General features: G+C 45.4%; 1 pseudogene; it reads right to left on the reverse strand.

Annotated features, from left to right (window-relative positions):
* Positions 1 to 1271: 1271 nt before the first annotated feature.
* Positions 1272 to 24783, reverse strand: LOC119333713 (annotated as a pseudogene).
* Positions 24784 to 24892: the final 109 nt, after the last annotated feature.

Genomic DNA, 24892 nt, shown 5'->3' on the forward strand with positions numbered 1-24892 from the left:
CTCTAGATTTGTTGGCCGGCGGTTTGGTCTTGCGTGCGGGGACTTGCTAAATATATGAATGCCGGATGTGTGATGAACCTTCATTCATCGTGCATGCTCGGCGTTTCGTCTTGTTGGTACATGATAAACAAACATATTTTGATGATAAATGAACACATTTTGGATCACAGTACTCGTGCAAAATATAAGGTCTATAAATGGTGTCTTAAATCAAACTTTTAATGTGTGTGTAAGTACATAAAAAATATATTTACATATGCAATACCAATAATAAAATAAGTGGATCCATCATAAAGTATGTGTTCGTATCATAAAGATGCTGGTGAATTTTTATGAACTCGGTTAAACCTAAAAATGTTTGACTTAAAAAAATCTATATGCCTTACATTTTTTGAACGGCTGAGCAACAATGAAGCAAATATGTAGATTAATGCATATGACTCTGTGATAATTTGTCAAAGTATTTGATTTGTTTGTCAAAAGAAAAATGCATATAAGTGGATGTACAATACACAACCTATGTTCATGGCAACGGACTTTCTGGACGAAAATACACATGCGCACTGGTGTATGTACAACATATAATTTATACTATAGATCACATCAAACATGTCAAAATATATAACCAAGAAGGAGGGGTGGTATAGATCGAAAATATAAACTGAAACTGACATATGCAATTGAGAGAAGAGGCTATGGAGCGTCTTGACTTGCGAGGAAAGAATGCAGCAAATAGAAGAAAGATACAACAATGCAACATGGCAAACCAATAACATGCACATAAGGCAGTTATTTAGGGAAAGTTATGAGAGTAATTCGTAATAAAGATAAATTTTTCATCCATTATGTTTTTTTTGGATGTTCTGGATTGATTGGAACAAACCTATCTTGTGTGTTTTGTTTACTCTATATTTAAAGGGTAAACCCGAGCTGCAATAAAATCTTTCAGTCCCAAACAAGTTGTTAAACCCAAGTGAACAATAAAGTTAAATTGATTGCATGCTATTTGTAGCATACTAGTGATTTCTTGATGATTTTCTATAAAAAAATATTTTGAGAATAAAAGATTTAGTAGTAGCGCTCGCATGCAAATATTGTTAGAAAATGTCAAAAGGGAATTAATGCCATTTAAATCAGCTACCATATAGTCCCTCCATTTGGATTTACAAGGCTTACTTGTTTTGCATCAAGCCAAACTTTTTCAAGTTGCAAATTTGACATAGTGTACGAAAGAAGTTACCATAGGGCGTATTTGTCTTGTATTGGGTCAATTACCTCACTCTTGCCATGGCGGCGGAGAAAAGGTTGCTCGAGGCGTCTGCGTGGCGAGTTGACAGTGCGGCGGCGACGAGCGACGGCGAGACAGGCCGCGGCAGCGTGCTGCCGTGCTCGTCGCCCTCGATCCAATCGTGAAAGTCGAAGAGGGAGGGAGGGAGTGGGAGAGGCGTATACGTGGGCCTCTAAGGGCATCTCCAGCCGGCTCCCCAAGACGCCCTCCCAGGCCACTTTTTAGACGCCGGCGGGCAAAAAACACCCCACTCGGGCCCCCAGAAAGCTGTTTTTCGCCGGATTTGACGAAAGTTAGCGCCGACACACCCACCCCAATCCCAGGCCCCTGGGGGGCAGCTGGGACGCCGACATGTCTTTTTTGCATGCACAGGCCCACTTGCCAGCCCCTCTTTCTTCCCTCTCTCTCCTCTCTCCTTTCCTTTCTCTTTTCTTTCTCTTCTCTCCTCTTCTTTTCCATCCGCCACCTACCACACACACAGCCGAAGCGGAGCACGCATGGCTGCGGAGGGGCTCGTGCCCGGCGCGGAGCGGACAGCGCATGGCCGGGGCGGGGCTCACGCTCGCCGGCCATCTTCGACGTCGCCGGCGAGCAGTCCCCTTGCATCAGCACCAACAGCTTCCCCACCGCTTCCGGCACGGCTGCCAGCGCCTCCCTCATCTTCCGCTCCCCGCCTCCCGCGCAACAGGACAGCCACAACAACACCACCACGGCCTCGCGCCCCATTTGCCCATCACGGCCGCCGACGCGGCTGCAGTGGGCCGCCTCTACTACAGCATCAGTGCGGACTCCGCCGCGGCTGTGGGCGCGGCCGCCACGGCGAGCGCGAGCGCGGGCACTGCGTCGGCTCGGACCATCGACGCTCGGGCAGGCCGCGCGCGTACCTGCACAGCCGCGGCCATGCACAGGATGGCTGCCGGTGATGCGGCCTCCTTGAGGATCCTCACCAGATCGGTTTCTTGGCATCTTCGCTGACTCCGCCCGCAGACAAGACGGCAGCCATGGCCTCCACAGCCATCTTGACCCGTCCATGCTTCTCCGTGTCGTCCCGGGTCAGGTAGGGCACCATCTCCGGCGCCATGGTGGCCAGGATCCTCACCGCGTCGACGTGCGCGTCGGTGCCCCCGCCCGCGCACTCCACGGCGCATGGCCGGGGCGGGGGCTCGCTGTTGGGGGAACGTAGCAGAAATTCAAAATTTTCCTACGTGTCACCAAGATCTATCTATGGAGAGACCAGCCACGAGGGGAAGGAGAGTGCATCTACATACCCTTGTAGATCGCTAAGCGGAAGCGTTCAAGAGAACGGGGTTGATGGAGTCGTACTCGTCGTGATCCAAATCACCGATGATCCTAGTGCCGAACGGACGGCACCTCCATGTTCAACACACGTACAGCCCGGTGACGTCTCCTACGCCTTGATCCAGCAAGGGGAGAGGGAGAGGTTGAGGAAGACTCCATCCAGTAGCAGCACAACGGCGTGGTGGTGGTGGAGGAGCGTGGTGATCCAGCAAGGCTTCGCCAAGCACCGAGAGATATGAGGAGAAAGAGAGGGGTAGGGCTGCGCCAAGATAGAGAGGAACTCGTGTGTTGTGGGCAGCCCAAACCTCAAGTATATATAGGGGAAGGGGAGGGGCTGCGCCCCCACCTAGGGTTCCCTCCCTAGGGTTGGCGGCAGCCCCCTAGATCCCATCTAGGGGCGGCCAAGGGGAGGGGAGAGGGGGAGGCGCACCAGGGTGGGCCTTAGGGCCCATCTGCCCTAGGGTTTGCCCCCCTTTCCCACTCCCTTGCGCCTTGGGCCTTGGTGGGGGGCGCACCAGCCCACCTGGGGCTGGTCCCCTCCCAAACTTGGCCCATGCATCCCTCCAGGGCTTGTGGCCCCACTTAGTGGACCCCCGGGACCCTCTCGGTGGTCCCGGTATGTTACCGATAAAACCCGAAACTTTTCCGGTGACCAAAACAGGACTTCCTATATATAAATATTTACCTCCGGACCATTCCGGAACTCCTCGTGACGTCCAGGATCTCATCCGGGACTCCGAACAACATTCAGTAACCACATACAAACTTCCTTTATAACCCTAGCATCATCGAACCTTAAGTGTGTAGACCCTACGGGTTCGGGAACCATGCAGACATGACCGAGACGTTCTCCAGTCAATAACCAACAGCGGGATCTGGATACCCATGTTGGCTCCCACATGTTCCACGATGATCTCATCAGATGAACCACGATGTCAAGGACTTAATCAATCCCGTATACAATTCCCTTTGTCTATCGGTACGATACTTGCCCGAGATTCGATCGTCGGTATCCCGATACCTTGTTCAATCTCGTTACCGGCAAGTCTCTTTACTCGTTCCGTAACACATCATCCCGTGATCAACTCCTTGATCACATTGTGCACATTATGATGATGTCCTACCAAGTGGGCCCAGAGATACCTCTCCGTTTATACGGAGTGACAAATCCCAGTCTCGATTCGTGCCAACCCAACAGACACTTTCGGAGATACCTGTAGTGTACCTTTATAGCCACCCAGTTACGTTGTGACGTTTGGCACACCCAAAGCACTCCTATGGTATCCGGGAGTTGCACAATCTCATGGTCTAAGGAAATGATACTTGGCATTAGAAAAGCTTTAGCATGCGAACTACATGATCTTTATGCTAGGCTTAGGATTGGGTCTTGTCCATCACATCATTCTCCAAATGATGTGATCCCGTTATCAATGACATTCAATGTCCATGGTCAGGAAACCGTAACCATCTATTGATCAACGAGCTAGTCAACTAGAGGCTTACTAGGGACATGGTATTGTCTATGTATCCACACATGTATCTGAGTTTCCTGTCAATACAATTCTAGCATGGACAATAAACGATTATCATGAACAAGGAAATATAATAATAACCAATTTATTATTGCCTCTAGGGCATATTTCCAACAGTCTCCCACTTTCACTAGAGTCAATAATCCAGTTCACATCGATATGTGATTAACACTCAAGGTCACATCCCCATGTGACTAACACCCAAAGAGTCTACTAGAATCAATAATCTAGTTCACATTATCATGTGATTAACACTCGATGAGTTCTGGGTTTGATCATGTTATGCTTGTGAGAGATGTTATAGTCAACGGATCTGAACCTTTTAGATCCGTGTGTGCTTTACAAATCTCTATGTCATCTCCTAGATGCAGCTACTACGTTCTATTTGGAGCTATTCCAAATAACTGTTCTACTACACGAATCCAGTTTACTACTCAGAATAATCTGGATTAGTGTCAAAGTTTGCATCGGCGTAACCCTTTACGACGAACTCTTTTACCACCTCCATAATCGAGAAAATTCCTTAGTCTACTAGTTACTAAGGATAATTTTGACCGATGTCCTGTGATCCATTCTTGGATCACTCTTGTACCCCTTGACTGACTTATGGCAAGGCACACTTCAGGTGCGGTACACAGCATAGCATACTGTAGAGAGCCTATGACAAAAGCATAGGGGACGACTTTCGTCCTTCCTCTTTCTTCTGCCGTGGTCAAGCTTTAAGTCTTAACTTCATACCTTACAACTCAGGAAAGAACTCCTTCTTTGACTGGTCCATCTTGAACACCTTCAAGATCATGTCAAGGTATGTGCTCATTTGAAAGTACCATTAAGCATTTTGATCTATCCTTATAGATCTTGATGCTCAATGTTCAAGTAGCTTAATCTAGGCTTTCCATTGAAAAACACTTTCCAAATAACCCTATATGCTTTCCAGAAATTCTACGTCATTTCTGATCAACAATATGTCAACAACATATATTTATCAGAAATTCTATAGTGCTCCCACTCACTTCTTTGGAAATACAAGTTTCTCATAAACTTTGTATACACCCAAAACTTTGATCATCTTATCAAAGCATACATTCCAACTCCGAGATGCTTACTCCAGTCCTTAGAAGGATTGCTGGAGCTTTGCATACTTGTTAGCATCTTTCAGGATTGACAAAACCTTCTGGTTTGTATCACATACAACCTTTCCTCAAGAAAATCGTCGAGGAAACAATGTTTTGACATCCTATCTGCATGATTTCATAAATAATGCAGTAATCGCTAATATAATTCCAACAGAATCTTAGCATCGCTACGATGAGAAAGTCTCATCGTAGCCAACTCCTTGAACTTGTCGGAAAACATCTTAACGACAAGTCGAGCTTTCTTAATGGTGATACTTACCATCATTGTCCGTCTTTCTTTTAAAATCCATATGTACCTAATAGCCTTACGACCATCAAGTAGTTCTTCCAAAGTCTACACTTTGTTTTCATATATGGATCCTCTCTCGGATTATATGGCCTCGAGCCATTTTGGAATCCAGGCCCACCATCGCTTCCCCATAGCTCGTAGGTTCATTGTTGTCTAGCAACATGACTTCCAAGACAGGATTACGTACCACTCTGAAGTAGTATGCATCCTTGTCATTCCACGAGGTTTGGTAGTGACTTGATCTGAAGTTTTATGATCACTATCATAAGCTTCCACTTCAATTGGTGTAGGTGCCACAGGAACAACTCCCTGTGCCCTGCCACACACTAGTTGAAGAGGCGGTTTAATAACCTTATCAAGTCTCCACCATCCTCCCACTCAATTCTTTTCGAGAGAAACTTTTCCTCGAGAAAGGACCCGATTCTAGAAACAATCCCTTATTGCTTTCGAATCTGAGACAGGAGGTATACCCAACTGTTTGGGTGTCTTATGAAGATGCATTTATCCGCTTTGGGTTCGAGCTTATCAGCCTGAAACTTTTTCACATAAGCGTTGCAGCCCCAAACTTTTAAGAAATGACTGCTTAGGTTTCTCTAAACCATAGTTCATACGGTGTCATCTCATCGGAATTACGTGATGCCCAATTTAAAGTGAATGTGGTTGTCTCTAATGCCTAACCCATAAACTATCGTGGTAATTCGATAAGAGACATCATGGTATGCATCATATCCAATAGGGTGCAGTTATGATGTTCGGGCACACCATCACACTGTGGTGTTCTAGGCTGTATTAGTTGTGAAACAATTTCCACAATGTCTTAATTTTGTGCCAAACTCGTAATTCAGATATTCATCTCTATGATCATATCATAGATATTTTATCCTCTTGTCACGATGATCTTTCAACTTCACCTTGAAATTACTTGAACCTTTCAATAATTCAGACACGTGATTCATCAAGTAAATACACTCAACATCTACTCAAATCATCTGTGAAGTAAGAACATAACGATATCCACTACACGCCTCAGCACTCATTGGACTGCACACATCAAAATGTATTACTTCCAACAAGTTGCTTCCTAGTTCCATTTTACTGAAAATGAGGCTTTCAGTCATCTTGCCCATGTGGTATGATTTGCATGTCTCAAGTGATTCAAAATCAAGTGAGTCCAAACGGTCCATTTGCATGGAGTTTCTTCATGCATATACACCAATAGACATGGTTCGCATGTCTCAAACTTTTCAAAACGAGTGAGCCCAAAGATCCATCAACATGGAGCTTCTTCATGCGTTTTATACCGATATGACTTACGTGGCAGTGCCACAAGTAGGTGGTACTATCATTACTATCTTATATCTTTTGGCATGAACATGTGTATCACTATGATCGAGATTAAATAAACCATTCATTTTAGGTGCAAGACCATTGAAGGTATTATTCAAATAAACAGAGTAACCATTATTCTCCTTAAATGAATAACCGTATTGCGATAGACATAATCCAATCATGTCTATGCTCAACGCAAACACCAATCTCGATGGTAGAGGGAGCGTGCCATGCTTGATCATATCAACATTGGAAACACTTCCAACACATACCGTCAGCTCACCTTTACCTAGTCTCCGTTTATTCTGTAGCTTTTATTTTGAGTTACTAACACTTAGCAACCGAACCGGTATCTAATACCCTGGTGCTACTAGGAGTACTAGTAAAGTACACATCAACACAATGTATATCCAATGTACTTCTATCGACCTTGCCAGCCTTCTAATCTACCAAGTATCTAGGGTGGTTCTGCTTCAGTGACTGTTCCCCTTATTACAGAAGCACTTAGTCTCGGGCTTGGGATCAACTTTGGGTTTCTTCACTAGAACAGCAACTGATTTGTTGTTCCATGAAGTATCCCTTTCTTGCCCTTGCCCTTCTTGAAACTAGTGGTTTTACTAACCATCAACGATTGATGCTCCCTTTTGATTTCTACTTTCGCGGTGTCGCGAATAGCTCAAGGATCATATCTATCCCTGATATGTCATAGTTTATCACGAAGCTCTAGCAGCTTGGTGGCAATGACTTCGGAGAAACATCACTGTTTCATCTGGAAGATCAACTCCCACTCGATTCAAATGATTGTTGTACTCAGACAATCTGAGCACAAGCTCAACAATTGAGCTTTTCTCCCTTAGTTTGCAGGCTAAGAAAATCGTCGGAGGTCTTATGCCTCTTGACGTGGGCACGAGCCTGAAATCCCAATTTCAGCCCTTGAAACATCTCATATGTTTCGTGACGTTTTAAAACGTCTTCGGTGCCTCAACTCTAAACCGTTTAACTGAACTATCACGTAGTTATCAAAATGTGTATGTCAGATGTTCGCAACATCCACAGACGACGTTCGAGGTTCAGCACACTGAGCGGTGCATTAAGGACATAAGCCTTCTATGAAGCAATGAGGACAATCCTCAGTTTACGGACCTAGTCCGCATGATTGCTACTATCAACTTTCAACTAAATTTTCTCTAGGAACATGTCTAAACAGTAGAGCTAAAGCACGAGCTATGACATAATTTGCGAAGACCTTTTGACTATGTTCAGGATAATTAAGTTCATCTTATGAACTCCCACTCAGATAGACATCCCTCTAGTCATCTAAGTGATTACATGATCCAAGTCAACTAGGCCGTGTCCGATCATCACGTGAGACGGACTAGTCAACATCGGTGAACATCTTCATGTTGATCGTATCTATCATACGACTCATGCTCGACCTTTCAGTCTCTTATGTTCCGAGGCCATGTCTGTACATGCTAGGCTCGTCAAGTCAACCTAAGTGTTTTGCATGTGTTCCGAGGCCATGTCTGTACATACTAGGCTCGTCAACACCCGTTGTATTCGAACGTAAGAATTTATCACACCCGATCATCACGTGGTGCTTCGAAACGACGAACTTTCGCAACGGTGCACAGTTAGGGGGAACACTTTCTTGAAATTTTAATGAGGGATCATCTTATTTACTACCGTCGTTCTAAGCAAATAAGATGCAAACACATGATAAACATCACATGCAATCAAATAGTGACATGATATGGCCATCATCACTTTGCTCCTTTTGATCTCCATCTTCGGGGCTCCATGATCATCATCGTCACCGGCATGACACCATGATCTCCATCATCGTGTCTTCATGAAGTTGTCTCGCCAACTATTACTTCTACTACTACAGCTAACGGTTAGCAATAAAGTAAAGTAATTACATGACGTTTATGTTGACAAGTAGGTCATAAATAAATTAAGACAACTCCTATGGCTCCTGCCGGTTGTCATACTCATCGACATGCAAGTCGTGATTCCTATTACAAGAACATGATCATCTCATACATCACATATATCATTCATCACATCCTTTGGCCATATCACATCACATAGCATACCCTGCAAAAACAAGTTAGACGTCCTCTAATTGTTGTTTGCATGTTTTACGTGGCTGCTATGGGTTTCTAGCAAGAACGTTTCTTACCTACGCAAAACCACAATGTGATATGCCAATTGCTATTTACCCTTCATAAGGACCCTTTTCATCGAATCCGATCCGATTAAAGTGGGAGAGACAAACACCCGCCAGCCATCTTATGCAACTAGTGCATGTTTGTCGGTGGAACAGGTCTCACGTAAGCGTACGTGTAAGGTTGGTCCGGGCCGCTTCATCCCACAATGCCGCCGAATCAAGATTGGACTAGTAACGGTAAGCATATTGAACAAAATCAACGCCCACAACTACTTTGTGCTCTACTCGTGCATAGAATCTACGCAATAGACCTAGCTCATGATGCCACTGTTGGGGAACGTAGCAGAAATTCAAAATTTTCCTACGTGTCACCAAGATCTATCTATGGAGAGACCAGCAACGAGGGGAAGGAGAGTGCATCTACATACCCTTGTAGATCGCTAAGCGGAAGCATTCAAGAGAACGGGGTTGATGGAGTCGTACTCGTCGTGATCCAAATCACCGATGATCCTAGTGCCGAACGGACGGCACCTCCGTGTTCAACACACGTACAGCCCGGTAACGTCTCCTACGCCTTGATCCAGCAAGGAGAGAGGGAGAGGGGTACAGCAAGGGGAGAGGGAGAGGTTGAGGAAGACTCCATCCAGCAGCAGCACAACGGCGTGGTGGTGGTGGAGGAGCGTGGTGATCCAGCAGGGCTTCGCCAAGCACCGCGAGATATGAGGAGAAAGAGAGGGGTAGGGCTGCACCAAGATAGAGAGGAACTCGTGTGTTGTGGGCAGCCCAAACCTCAAGTATATATAGGGGTGTTGGGGAACGTAGCAAAAATTCAAAATTTTCCTACGTGTCACCAAGATCTATCTATGGAGAAACCAGCAACGAGGGGAAGGAGAGTTCATCTACATACCCTTGTAGATCGTAAAGCGGAAGCGTTCATATGAACGGGGTTGAAGGAGTCGTACTCGTCGTGATCCAAATCACCGGAGATCCTAGTGCCGAACGGACGGCACCTCCGCGTTCAACACACGTACAGCCCGGTGATGTCTCCCACGCCTTGATCCAGCAAGGAGAGAGGGAGAGGTTGAGGAAGACTCCATCCAGCAGCAGCACAACGGCGTGGTGGTGATGGAGGAGCGTGGCAATCTTGCAGGGCTTCGCCAAGCACCACGGGAGAGGAGGAGGAAGAAGAGACGCAGGGCTGCACCAAGAGACAGAGATTGAATCGCGTGTATTGGGCAGCCCCCAGGCCTCATATATATAGGGGAAGGGGAGGAGGGTGCGCCCCCTCTAGGGTTCCCACCCTAGAGGGGCGGCATCCCCCAAAACCCATCTATGGGTGGCGGCCACAAGGGGGGAGGAGAGGGAGGCGCAGGGAGTATGGGCCTTAGGGCCCATCTGCCCTTAGGGTTTGCCCCTTCTCCCCTTCTAGCCGCATGGGCCATGGTGGGAGGCGCCCTAGCCCACCTAGGGGCCGGTGCCCTCTCATATTTGGCCCATGTATGCCTCTGGAGCATGTGGCCCCACTTGGTGGACCCCCGGGACCCTCCCGGTGGTCCCGGTACATTACCGATATCGCCCGAAACTTTTCCGGTGACCAAAACAGGACTTCCCATATATAAATCTTTACCTCCGGACCATTCCGAAACTCCTCGTGACATCCGGGATCTCATCCAGGACTCCGAACAACATTCGGTAACCACATACAAGCTTCCTTTATAACCCTAGCGTCACCGAACCTTAAGTGTGTAGACCCTACGGGTTCGGGAGACATGCAGACATGACCGAGACGTTCTTCGGTCAATAACCAACAGCAGGATCTGGATACCCATGTTGGCTCCCACATGTTCCACGATGATCTCATCGGATGAACCATGATGTCAAGGACTCAATCGATCCCGTATACAATTCCCTTTGTCTATCGGTACGATACTTGCCCGAGATTCGATCGTCGGTATACCGATACCTTGTTCAATCTCGTTACCGGCAAGTCTCTTTACTCGTTCCGTAACACATCATCACGTGATCAACCCCTTGGTCACATTGTGCACATTATGATGATGTCCTACCGAGTGGGCCCAGAGATACCTCTCCGTTTACACGGAGTGACAAATCCCAGTCTCGATTCGTGCCAACCCAACAGACACTTTCGGAGATACCTGTAATGCACCTTTATAGCCACCCAGTTACGTTGTGACGTTTGGTACACCCAAAGCATTCCTACGGTATCCGGGAGTTGCACAATCTCATGGTCTAAGGAAAAGATACTTGACATTAGAAAAGCTTTAGCATACGAACTACACGATCTGTGCTAGGCTTAGGATTGGGTCTTGTCCATCACATCATTCCCCTAATGATGTGATCCCGTTATCAACGACATCCAATGTCCATGGTCAGGAAACCGTAACCATCTATTGATCAATGAGCTAGTCAACTAGAGGCTTACTAGGGACATATTGTGGTCTATGTATTCACACGTGTATTACGATTTCCGGATAATACAGTTATAGCATGAATAAAAGACTATTATCATGAACAAAGAAATATAATAATAACATATTTATTATTGCCTCTAGGGCATATTTCCAACAGTCTCCCACTTGCACTAGAGTCAATAATCCAGTTCACATCGATATGTGATTAACACTCAAGGTCACATCCCCATGTGACTAACACCCAAGAGTTCTGGGTTTGATCATGTTATGCTTGTGAGAGAGGTTATAGTCAACGGGTCTGAACCTTTCAGATCCGTGTGTGCTTTACAAATCTCTATGTCATCTCCTAGATGCAGCTACCACGCTCTATTTGGAGCTATTCCAAATAACTGTTCTACTTGGAGCTATTCTAAATTGTTGCTCCATTATACGTATCCGGTATCTCTACTCAGAGCTATCCGGATAGGTGTTAAGCTTGCATCGACGTAACCCTTTACGACGAACTCTTTTACCACCTCCATAATCGAGAAAATTCCTTAGTCCACTAGTTACTAAGGATAACTTTGACCGCTGTACTGTGATCCATTCTTGGATCACTCTTGTACCCCTTGACTGACTCATGGCAAGGCATACTTCAGGTGCGGTACACAGCATAGCATACTGTAGAGCCTATGTCTTAAGCATAGGGGACGACCTTCGTCCTTTCTCTCTATTCTGCCGTGGTCGAGCTTTAAGTCTTAACTTCATACCTTACAACTCAGGCAAGAACTCCTTCTTTGACTGATCCATCTTGAACACCTTCAAGATCATGTCAAGGTATGTGCTCATTTGAAAGTATTATTAAGCATTTTGATCTATCCTTATAGATCTCGATGCTCAATGTTCAAGTAGCTTAATCCAGGTTTTCTATTGAAAAGCATCTTTCAAATAACCCTATATGCTTTCCAGAAATCTACGTCATCTCTGATCTTTGATATGTCGACAACATATATTCATCAGAAATTCTATAGTGCTCCCACTCACTTCTTTGGAAATACAAGTTTCTCATGAACTTTGTATAAACCCAAAATCTTTGATCATTTCATCAAAGCGCACATTCCAACTCCGAGATGCTTACTCCAGTCCATGGAAGGATCGCTGGAGCTAGCATACCTTTTAGCATCCTTAGGATCGACAAAACCTTTCTGATTGTATCACATACAACCTTTGCTTACGAAGACTGGTAAGGAAACTCGTTTTGACATCCATCTGCCAGATTTCATAAATGCAGCTAATGCAAACATGATTCCGACGGACTTAAGCATCGCTACAGATGAGAGAATCTCATCGTAGTCAACTCCTTGATCTTGTGAAAAACTCTTTGCCACAAGTCAAGCTTCATAGACGGCGATATTACCGTCCACGTCCGTCTTCTTCTTAAAGATCCATTTATCTCAATGGCTTGCCGATCATCGGGCAAGTCCATCAAAGTCCATGCTTTGTTCTTATATATGGATACTATCTCGGATTTCATGGCTTCTAACCATTTGTCGGAATCCAGGCCCACCATCGCTTCTCCATAGCTCGTAGGTTCATTGTTGTCTAGCAACATGACCTTCAAGACATGATTACTGTACCACTCTGAAGTAGTACGCATCCTTGTCGTCCTACGAGGTTCGGTAGTGACTTGATCTGAAGTTTCATGATCACTATCATAAGCTTCTACTTCAATTGGTGTAGGTGCCACAGGAACAACTTCCTGTGCCCTGCTACACACTAGTTGAAGTGATGGTTCAATAACCACATCAAGTCTCCACCATCCTCCCACTCAACTTTTCGAGAGAAACCGTTCCTCGAGAAAGGACCCGATTCAAGAAACAATCCATATTGCTTTCGGATCTGAATTAGGAGGTATACCCAACTGTTTTGGGTGTCCTATGAAGATGCATTTTATCCGCTTTGGGTTCGAGCTTATCAACCTGAAACTTTTTCACATAAGCGTCGCAGCCCCAAACCTTTAAGAAACGACAACTTAGGTTTCTCCAAACGGTGTCGTCTCAACGGAATTACGTGGTGCCCTATTTAAAGTGAGTGCGGGTGTCTCTAATGCCTAACCCATGAACGATAGTGGTAATTCGATAAGAGACATCATGGTACCCACCATATCCAATACGGTGCAACTATGATGTACGGACACACCATCACACTATGGTGTTCCAGGCTGTATTAGTTGTGAAACAATTTCCACAATGTCTTAATTCTGTGCCAAACTTGTAATTCAGATATTCATCTCTATGATCATATCATAGATATTTTATCCTCTTGTCACAATGATCTTCTACTTCACTCTGAAATTACTTGAACCATTCAATAATTCAGACTTGTGTTTCATCAAGAAAATATTCTCAACATCTACTCGAATCATCTGTGAAGTAAGAACATAACGATATTCACTGCATGCCTCAGCACTCATTGGACTGCACACATCAAAATGTGTTACTTCCAACGAGTTGCTATCTTGTTCCGTCTTACTAAAACGAGGCTTTCAGTCATCTTGCCCATGTGGTATGATTTGCATGTCTCAAGTGATTCAAAATCAAGTGAGTTCAAACGGTCCATTTGCATGGAGTTTCTTCATGCATATACACCAATAGACATGGTTCGCATGTCTCAAACTTTTCAAAAATGAGTGAGTCCAAAGATCCATCAACATGGAGCTTCTTCATGCATTTTTATACCGATATGACTTACGTGGCAGTGCCACAAGTAGGTGGTACTATCATTACTATCTTTTGGCATGAACATGTGTATCACTACGATCGAGATTTCAATGAACCATTCATTTTAGGTGTAAGACCATTGAAGGTATTATTCAAATAAATAGAGTAACCATTATTCTCTTTAAATGAATAACCGTATTGCGATAGTCATAATCCAATCATGTCTAGGCTCAACGCAAACACCAAATAACAATTATTCAGGTTTTAACACCAATCTCAATGGTAGAGGGAGCGTGCGATGCTTGATCATATCAACATTGGAAACATTTCCAACACATATCGTCAGCTCACCTTTAGCTAGTCTCCGTTTATTCCGCAGCTTTTATTTCGAGTTACTAACACTTAGCAACCGAACCGGTATCTAATACCCTGGTGCTACTAGGAGTACTAGTAAAGTACACATCAACACAATGTATATCCAATATACTTCTATCGACCTTGCCAGCCTTCTCATCTACCAAGTATCTAGGGTAATTCTGCTCCAGTGGCTGTTCCCTTTATTACAGAAGCACTTAGTCTCGGGTTTGGGTTCAACCTTGGGTTTCTTCACTAGAGCAGCAGCTGAATTGCCGTTTCATGAAGTATCCCTTTGTTCCCTTGCCCTTCTTGAAACTAGTGGTTTCACCAACCATCAACAATTGATGCTCCTTCTTGATTTCTACTTTCGCGGTGTCAAACATCACGAATATTTCAAGGATCATCATATCTATCCCTGATATGTTATAGTTCATCACGAAGCTCTAGCAACTTGGTGGCAATGACTTTGGGGAAACATCACTATCTCATCTGGAAGATCAACTCCCACTCGATTCAAGTGATTGTTGCACTCAGAAAATCTGAGCACAAGCTCAACGATTGAGCTTTTCTCCCTTAGTTTGCAGGCTAAGAAAATCGTCGGAGGTCTCATACCTCTTGACGTGGGCACGAGCCTGAAATTCCAATTTCAGCCCTTGAAACATCTCATATGTTCCGCGATGTTTCGAAAACGTCTTTAGTGCCTCAACTCTAAACCGTTTAACTGAACTATCATGTAGTTATCAAAACGTGTATGTCCGATGTTCGCAACATCCACAAACGACGTTTGAGGTTCGGCACACTGAGCAGTGCATTAAGGACATAAGCTTTCTATTGTCCGCATAATTGCTACTTTCAACTTTCAACTATATTTTCTCTAGGAACATATCTAAAACAGTAGAACTAAAGCGCGAGCTACGACATAATTTGCAAAATCCTTTTGACTATGTTCAGATAATTAAGTTCATCTTATGAACTCCCACTCAGATAGACATCCCTCTAGTCATCTAAGTGATTACATGATCCGAGTCAACTAGGCCGTGTCCGATCATCACGTGAGACGGACTAGTCATCATCGGTGAACATCTTCATGTTGATCGTATCTACTATACGACTCATGCTCGACCTTTCGGTCTCCGTGTTCCGAGGCCATGTCTGTACATGCTAGGCTCGTCAAGTTAACCCTAAGTGTATTGCATGTGTAAATCTGTCTTACACCCGTTGTATGTGAACGTAAGGATCTATCACACCCGATCATCACGTGGTGCTTCGAAACGATGAACTGTAGCAACGGTGCACAGTTAGGGGAGAACACTTCTTGAAATTGTTGTAAGGGATCATCTTATTTACTACCGTCGTTCTAAGTAAACAAGATGCATAAACATGATAAACATCACATGCAATCAAATAGTAGTGACATGATATGGCCAATATCATATAGCTCCATTGATCTCCATCTTCGGGGCTCCATGATCATCATCGTCACCGGCATGACACCATGATCTCCATCATCATGATCTCCATCATCGTGTCTTCATGAAGTTGTCACGCCAACGACTACTTCTACTTCTATGGCTAACGCGTTTAGCAATAAAGTAAAGTAATTTACATGGCGTTGTTTAATGACATGCAGGTCATACAATAAATTAAGACAACTCCTATGGCTCCTGCCGGTTGTCATACTCATCGACATGCAAGTCGTGATTCCTATTACAAGAACACGATCAATCTCATACATCACATATATTCATCACATTCTTCTTGGCCATATCACATCACATAGCATACCCTGCAAAAACAAGTTAGACGTCCTCTAATTGTTGTTTGCATGTTTTACGTGGCTGCTATGGGTTTCTAGCAAGAACGTTTCTAACCTACGCAAAACCACAACGTGATATGTCAATTGCTATTTACCCTTCATAAGGACCCTTTTCATCGAATCCGTTCCGACTAAAGTGGAAGAGACTGGCACCCGCTAGCCACCTTATGCAACAAGTGCATGTCAGTCGGTAGAACCTGTCTCACGTAAGAGTACGTGTAAGGTCGGTCCGGGCCGCTTCATCCCACAATACCGTCGAAACAAGATTGGACTAGTAACGGTAAGCATATTGAACAAAACCAACGCCCACAACTACTTTGTGTTCTACTCGTGCAAAGAATCTACGCAATAAACCTAGCTCATGATGCCACTGTTGGGGAACGTAGCAGAAATTCAAAATTTTCCTACGTGTCACCAAGATCTATCTATGGAGAAACCAGCAACGAGGGGAAGGAGAGTTCATCTACATACCCTTGTAGATCGTAAAGCGGAAGCGTTCATATGAACGGGGTTGAAGGAGTCGTACTCGTCGTGATCCAAATCACCGGAGATCCTAGTGCCGAACGGACGGCACCTCCGCGTTCAACACACGTACAGCCCGGTGATGTCTCCCACGCCTTGATCCAGCAAGGAGAGAGGGAGAGGTTGAGGAAGACTCCATCCAGCAGCAGCACAACGGCGTGGTGGTGATGGAGGAGCGTGGCAATCTTGCAGGGCTTCGCCAAGCACCACAGGAGAGGAGGAGGAAGAAGAGACGCAGGGCTGCACCAAGAGACAGAGATTGAATCGCGTGTATTGGGCAGCCCCCAGACCTCATATATATAGGGGAAGGGGAGGAGGGTGCGCCCCCTCTAGGGTTCCCACCCTAGAGGGGCGGCATCCCCCAAAACCCATCTATGGGTGGCGGCCACAAGGGGGGAGGAGAGGGAGGCGCAGGGAGTATGGGCCTTAGGGCCCATCTGCCATTAGGGTTTGCCCCTTCTCCCCTTCTAGCCGCATGGGCCATGGTGGGAGGCGCCCTAGCCCACCTAGGGGCCGGTGCCCTCTCATACTTGGCCCATGTATGCCTCTGGAGCATGTGGCCCCACTTGGTGGACCCCCGGGACCCTCTCGGTGGTCCCGGTACATTACCGATATCGCCCGAAACTTTTCCGGTGACCAAAACAGGACTTCCCATATATAAATCTTTACCTCCGGACCATTCCGGAACTCCTCGTATCGTCCGGGATCTCATCCGGGACTCCGAACAACATTCGGTAACCACATACAAGCTTCCTTTATAACCCTAGCGTCACCGAACCTTAAGTGTGTAGACCCTACGGGTTCGGGAGACATGCAGACATGACCGAGACGTTCTCCGGTCAATAACCAACAGCGGGATCTGGATACCCATGTTGGCTCCCACATGTTCCACGATGATCTCATCGGATGAACCACGATGTCAAGGACTCAATCGATCCCATATACAATTCCCTTTGTCTAGCGGTATTGTACTTGCCCGAGATTCGATCGTCGGTATACCGATACCTTGTTCAATCTCGTTACCGGCAAGTCTCTTTACTCGTTCCGTAACACATCATCCCGTGATCAACCCCTTGGTCACATTGTGCACATTATGATGATGTCCTACCGAGTGGGCCCAGAGATACCTCTCCGTTTACACGGAGTGACAAATCCCAGTCTCGATTCGTGCCAACCCAACAGACACTTTCGGAGATACCTGTAATGCACCTTTATAGCCACCCAGTTACGTTGTGAAGTTTGGTACACCCAAAGCATTCCTACGGTATCCGGGAGTTGCACAATCTCATGGTTTAAGGAAAATATACTTGACATTAGAAAAGCTTTAGCATACGAACTACACGATCTGTGCTAGGCTTAGGATTGGGTCTTGTCCATCACATCATTCCCCTAATGATGTGATCCCGTTATCAACGACATCCAATGTCCATGGTCAGGAAACCGTAACCATCTATTGATCAACGAGCTAGTCAACTAGAGGCTTACTAGGGACATATTGTGGTCTATGTATTCACACGTGTATTACGATTTCCGGATAATACAGTTATAGCATGAATAAAAGACTATTATCATGAACAAAAAAATATAATAATAACATATTTATTATTGCCTCTAGGGCATATTTCCAACAAGGGGAAGGGGAGGGGCTGCTCCCCCACCTAGGGTTCCCTCCCTAGGGGTGGCGGCAGCCCCCTAGATCCCATCTAGGGGCGGCCAAGGGGAGGGGAGAGGGGGAGGCGCACCAGGGTGGGCCTTAGGGCCCATCTGCCCTAGGGTTTGCCCCCCTTTCCCACTCCCTTGCGCCTTGGGCCTTGGTGGGGGGCACACCAGCCCACCTGGGGCTGGTCCCCTCCCTCACTTGGCCCATGCATCCCTCCGGGGCTTGTGGCCCCACTTAGTGGACCCCCGGGACCCTCCCGGTGGTCCCGGTACGTTACCGATAAAACCCGAAACTTTTCCAGTGACCAAAACAGGACTTCCTATATATAAATCTTTACCTCCGGACCATTCCGGAACTCCTCGTGACGTCCGGGATCTCATCCGGGACTCCGAAAAACATTCGGTAACCACATACAAACTTCCTTTATAACCCTAGCGTCATCGAACCTTAAGTGTGTAGACCCTACGGGTTCGGGAACCATGCAGACATGACCGAGACGTTCTCCAGTCAATAACCAACAGCGGGATCTGGATACCCATGTTGGCTCCCACATGCTCCACGATGATCTCATCGGATGAACCACGATGTCAAGGACTTAATCAATCCCGTATACAATTCCCTTTGTCTATCGGTACGATACTTGCCCGAGATTCGATTGTCGGTATCCCGATACCTTGTTCAATCTCGTTACCGGCAAGTCTCTTTACTCGTTCCGTAACACATCATCCCGTGATCAACTCCTTGATCACATTGTGCACATTATGATGATGTCCTACCGAGTGGGCCCAGAGATACCTCTCCGTTTATATGGAGTGACAAATCCCAGTCTCGATTCGTGCCAACGCAACAGACACTTTCGGAGATACATGTAGTGTACCTTTATAGCCATCCAGTTACATTGTGACGTTTGGCACACCCAAAGCACTCCTACGGTATCCGGGAGTTGCACAATCTCATGGTCTAAGGAAATGATACTTGACATTAGAAAAGCTTTAGCATACGAACTACATGATCTTTGTGCTAGGCTTAGAATTGGGTCTTGTCCATCACATCATTCTCCTAATGATGTGATCCCGTTATCAATGACATCCAATGTCCATGGTCAGGAAACCGTAACCATCTATTGATCAACGAGCTAGTCAACTAGAGGCTTACTAGGGACATGGTGTTGTCTATGTATCCACACATGTATCTGAGTTTCCTGTCAATACAATTCTAGCATGGACAATAAACGATTATCATGAACAAGGAAATATAATAATATCCAATTTATTATTGCCTCTAGGGCATATTTCCAACACTCGCGCTCGCGCAGCTGTGGCGGGGGGCTCGCGTGGCCGGAGCGGAGCACGCGTAGCCGGGGAGGGGCTCGCGCGCGCATGGCCGGGGCGGGGAGGGCCTCGTCTTCTTCGTCCTTGCAGTGGCCGTCCCCATGGCCACGAGCGAGCAGGGGGGAGCTGGTGCGTGCGTGCACGCGCGGGCGGCAGCAGCGGAGGGCGGCCACGGCCAGGCGCGGGCGGCAGCAGCGGAGGGCGGCCACGGCCAGGCGCGGGCGCGAGCTGCTGGAAGGCGACGCGTTCGACGGCCTCGCTTGAGGGTGGAAACGGCTGGAGATCTTTTCACCCCCAAGCCAAAAATTTCGCGGGCAGCCCCCCAAGCGGCGAAAAAAATGCCTCCTGGGGGCCGAACGGTTGGAGATGCCCTAATGGGCTTGAGGCTGCATGGCCGTGTCCTGCCGTATCCCGAGGGCGTCCCCGGCGTATCGTCATTTTTTTTTCTTTTTTAATAATAATCAGAAGTCATGATACGCACGGCCTGGTATCCCGGCCGTATCGTGCGTATCGCCATATCGGCGACGTGCGGTACATGGACACGCCAGCTTTTGACGTATATCGGTGCTTCATCATAGGATAGGAGATATGATGCCAGTGGGATCCACGACATTGCCGCGCGTAGGATCGATCTACCCATCTTCTCTGTTGGAACTGAAAATGTACAAAGCGGATGCTTAAAGCTTTCCCAGGTTTTCTCGCTACAGAGTCGTGAAAGATGCGGGTTTCAGAGTTGCACGCATCTTCTCTCGTACTAGTAGGTTTCACATTCCTTTATGCACCTGACCTTCTTGTTTCAAACTACTTTTTTAACACAATACACACGTAGGCGCTCATATACGGCATATCATCTTGAATGAATTTTATAAAGTCTGGTGGGCCGGAATACCACAGTCCCTCTAACCATCCAATCACAGGTTGGTTCGCTCAAACTACGTATTTTAAAACGTATGCTTTCTCCGTCCGATCGCACTTACTCCCTCTGCTTTATCTAAGGTGTATTGTTTCAGGCACGGTGACCGAAGCAACAAATTATAGATAATTTAAGATAAAAATACCCTTGATAATTTTGTTGGTTAGTGGCAAGTAAATCAGTTAGGCTATGAAATGAAGAGATACTGACAATCAGGAGAGAGATATTTTATTTTCTTTTGCTAGAAAAAGAGATACATGCAATCAGAAGAGATATTATTTCCTTTATTTTGAAGGGCTAAAAGAGAGATTACGAGATATTAGAAAAAATGCACCTTATGTTGTTGGATTTTATCATAAACATATGCACCTTATATAAAGGAACGGAGGGAGTATTGATCTGCATCATTCTATAACCTGGGGTAATGGGGGAAACGCGGTGTTGCAACATCATCCCTGCTCCATGTTTGAGTGGATGTAAATGAATCTTCTTCTTTTTTACGAAAATGATGCCACTAGTGCAGAACCGGGCAATAGCACCGGTTCGTAAGGCCCTTTAGTGCCGGTTCGGTAACCGGCACTAAATTGTGGGCACTAAAGGTCCCCCCCCTTTAGTACCGGTTCAGCATGAACCGGTGCTAAAGGGTAACCACGTGGCACGAGCCAGCTCCGTGGGCGCGTAGAACATTAGTACCGGTTGGTAACACCAACCGGTACTAAATGTTTGGGTGTGTTTTGGTTTTATTTTTTATTTTTACTTTAATTTTGTGTTTTTAATTTAATTTAGTGATTGTTTTACATTATAATGAGTTGTTAAATCATTAGATGAATATACCGCAGATCAGTTTGACTGGATGCATGTGGATCCTAGCTAAGTCATCAAGTATATGTCATATCCATATTATATATACTTGATCACCTAATTAAGTGATCGAGGTAATATGGATATGGCATATACTTGATTACTTAGCTAGAATTCATCCAGTTGAAACTAATATGCAGTTTCTTTCATAAATGATATAATAACTCATCATCATCATCATATTAATATCAAAACTCTTGCATCATATATATCATCACCAACAACAGTTTTCATAACTAGCTAAAAATCATCATATAATAGTCGTCTCATTACCACTACTTAATCATCATATAGTCATTACCGCTATCTAATCACCACCAACACTAGTTTAAACAAGAAATATTCACTTGTACCAGAAGCAAAGATATCATCGAGTTCAACATGGTAATGATATTATAAGCGTTCATAACACCACAAAAGCAAATCACTCTTTGAGATTAAGTTCAGGACGAAGAACACGGACATGAGAGGACAAGTACTAAGAACATGAACTAGCTAATTAATCACTCCTGCTGCTCTCTCTCAGGTAAAATAGTATAGAACATGTATAGCTTTGCTAATTCATCATATTGGAGCATGCAGATGAACCTGTCTCCTAATCGTGGGTTGCGCTTCTGATTGCTGCCCCCTAGTACTTCTCTGTGATCGTTTACAATTTTGCTCCAATATTTTACTATTAAGCATTCCTCGCTATTAGAAATCCTGAATGCACTAAAGTGCATTGTAGGATATCTTGGCCGTAAGCTAACAATATTCATGGTACCTTTAGTCTCGATCCAATCAGGCACAACATTCATCAGGAGTCCTTGTTGAAGAACATCGTATAGTAACATACTTAGCAATGAAGTTTAGCTTAAAAAATAATGTATGCAAAAGATGCACTAAGGAGAAATAGTAGAAATCTTACCATCTTTCCTAAATATATGTGATCGTAGTTCAGTACGAACACTATTGGTCGCACGTTTTGAGTACTAACATTTCTAAGTGCAGGAAAAAAAATTGTCTTGACAACATCAAGATCCTCAAGCCATGAAACATAATGACTTGTCTCCTCGCAGTTTAGTTCAGCCCCGGGACAGTGGACGGTCCTGTCTACTAAGCGTCGGACATGTTTGCTTGATTGGAAGTAAGCTGTCAATATAAATTGAGATCTATTAATTATTCAACTGGTTCAAATACCAAGCCCCGGGACAGTGGAAGCATGCAGATGATATCATGCTAAATTTCAACATTTTCACAGTTCATTTTGTAGAGATTTTCAATTTCACGGTCATTTAGCTCTTTAAACAATTTGGTAAATGATTGAAAAATAACAAATGATGTCAGAACATGTTGGAAGTTGATGACGTCGCTTTGAATGTTGCATACGGAACACAAGAAGTTCGGAGTTCAAATAAGTTATTAAAAATAAAAAAGAGGTGCAATGCTGGTTAATTTGCTTCAAGCCTTTCGGAATAGTGTAGACTGCACTGCACATAGCTCAGTGCAATCTATGCTATTCCGAAAGGCTTGAAGCTAATCAACGTGCAGGTGAGCATTGCGCCTCTTCGTCATTGTCTCTCACTCACGACTTATAAACCGCTCATACTGCCTCTCTCTTGGCAAGGTGGGACTAAAAATCAGCTTACTAAGAAACTCTAGTACCGGTTCATGCCATGAACCGGTACTAAAGGTCGTCGTGGGGGCCCCAGCCTGACCACTGGCCTCATTAGTACTGGTTCATGGCATGAACCGGTACTAAAGGTTGCCCACGAACCGGTACTAATGATGCCCGCCCGCCTAGCCGTTGAAACCGGCACTAATGGTCACATTAGTGTCGGCTCAAATTCAACCCGGCACTAATGTGCTTCACATTTGACCCTTTTTCTACTAGTGTGCAAATCTACTACTCGGAATGAGTATTAAAGTTTACTGGAAGTACAAAGCACATCAAGCACCGGAGTTTGCCAGCAAGGAAATTAAAGTTGTATAATTAACAACAGCTCCCTCTGTTCACAAATATAAGATATTTTGGATATTTCAATATGAATTATATACGGGTTGAAATGAATGAACAAATACATTAAAACCTGTTTATATACATCCAATTCAAAAAAGTTAGAACATCTTATATTTGTGAACGGATGGAATACTAATTATAAATTATTTTCTCTCTTATGTGCACGAGACAAAATATCATTGTTATCCTGTTATTTATTTTGACACGGCTCTTTCTTTCCCCTCTTGCAAGGCGACTAGGGTGAAGCCTTTCTCCCCTCGATTTCCTTCAGCGAGCCTATGTATTGCATCCCTTCTGTCTACCGCCGGTGGTGAACCTAGTTTTTTGGTCTTGGGGGCATCATAGTACAAATTTTGTCAAAAAATTACACAACTAATATTAAATTTTGGTCTAAGCATTGTCATAATCTCAGTAAACAATCTAAAATTGCATTAAATCGTCATGTATTAGGTTTCTTGTGGTGAAACCGCCCATCAAAGTTCAAGTCCTAGACTTGGCACCGAGCGACTATGAGGTGTCTATGATGACTTCGTCAATCTCAAGATGTGATTCCGGCTCAAAGTATCTCAGAGGTGCTCATATGGATAGGGTGTGCGCGCGTGCATTCATATGATGAGTGTATGTGTGTGTATATAGGGCTTCTGCGATTGGACCGTGTTAAAAAGGAGACTGGGTTTTCGTTTCTGCCCAAACGTCTCAAAATATTTCAAACTACATTTTTCTAGGTAACTATGGCATTCTGAAAAAACTTTTTTTAGGGGATTTCTAAAAAATAATACCAATTGGGAGGGTCCTCCCTGGAAACTAAAAAGATACTGCAACTTCTTCCATATGAAAACTGAGAAAGACAGGCCTAACCAGGCGTGGCCCAAACGGAAACCAAAACGAGGCGGTTGATGGAACCACGGGGGAGGCCTGCTTGCGTTTACATCAGGCGCGGAGGCGGTTAATCAACCCGGCCTCCGAACCACACCTTCCCTCCCCCCACAAGCGGCCGTCTCTCTCGGCTTTCCGGCACGGCCCCGAACCGCAGTTCATCACGCCTCTCCCTCCTCCCCTCCGCCCGATCCGTCTTGGACTCCTGGGTGAACTCGGCACTGCCGGTGGGATCCCCCGGAATCCCAGTGCCGCCTCCGTCACCATCCATCCGCCCCGCCCCGCCCCGCCCCGCCCCACCCGGCCCCGATCAGCACGCGTCGCTCTCCCCGTCCTGCGCTCGCACCGTTTTCCAGCACCACGCTCCGCGCCGCTCGGCG

Source organism: Triticum dicoccoides, chromosome 7A (assembly GCF_002162155.2).
Source record: "Triticum dicoccoides isolate Atlit2015 ecotype Zavitan chromosome 7A, WEW_v2.0, whole genome shotgun sequence".
NCBI classification, from domain to species: Eukaryota; Viridiplantae; Streptophyta; class Magnoliopsida; order Poales; family Poaceae; genus Triticum; species Triticum dicoccoides.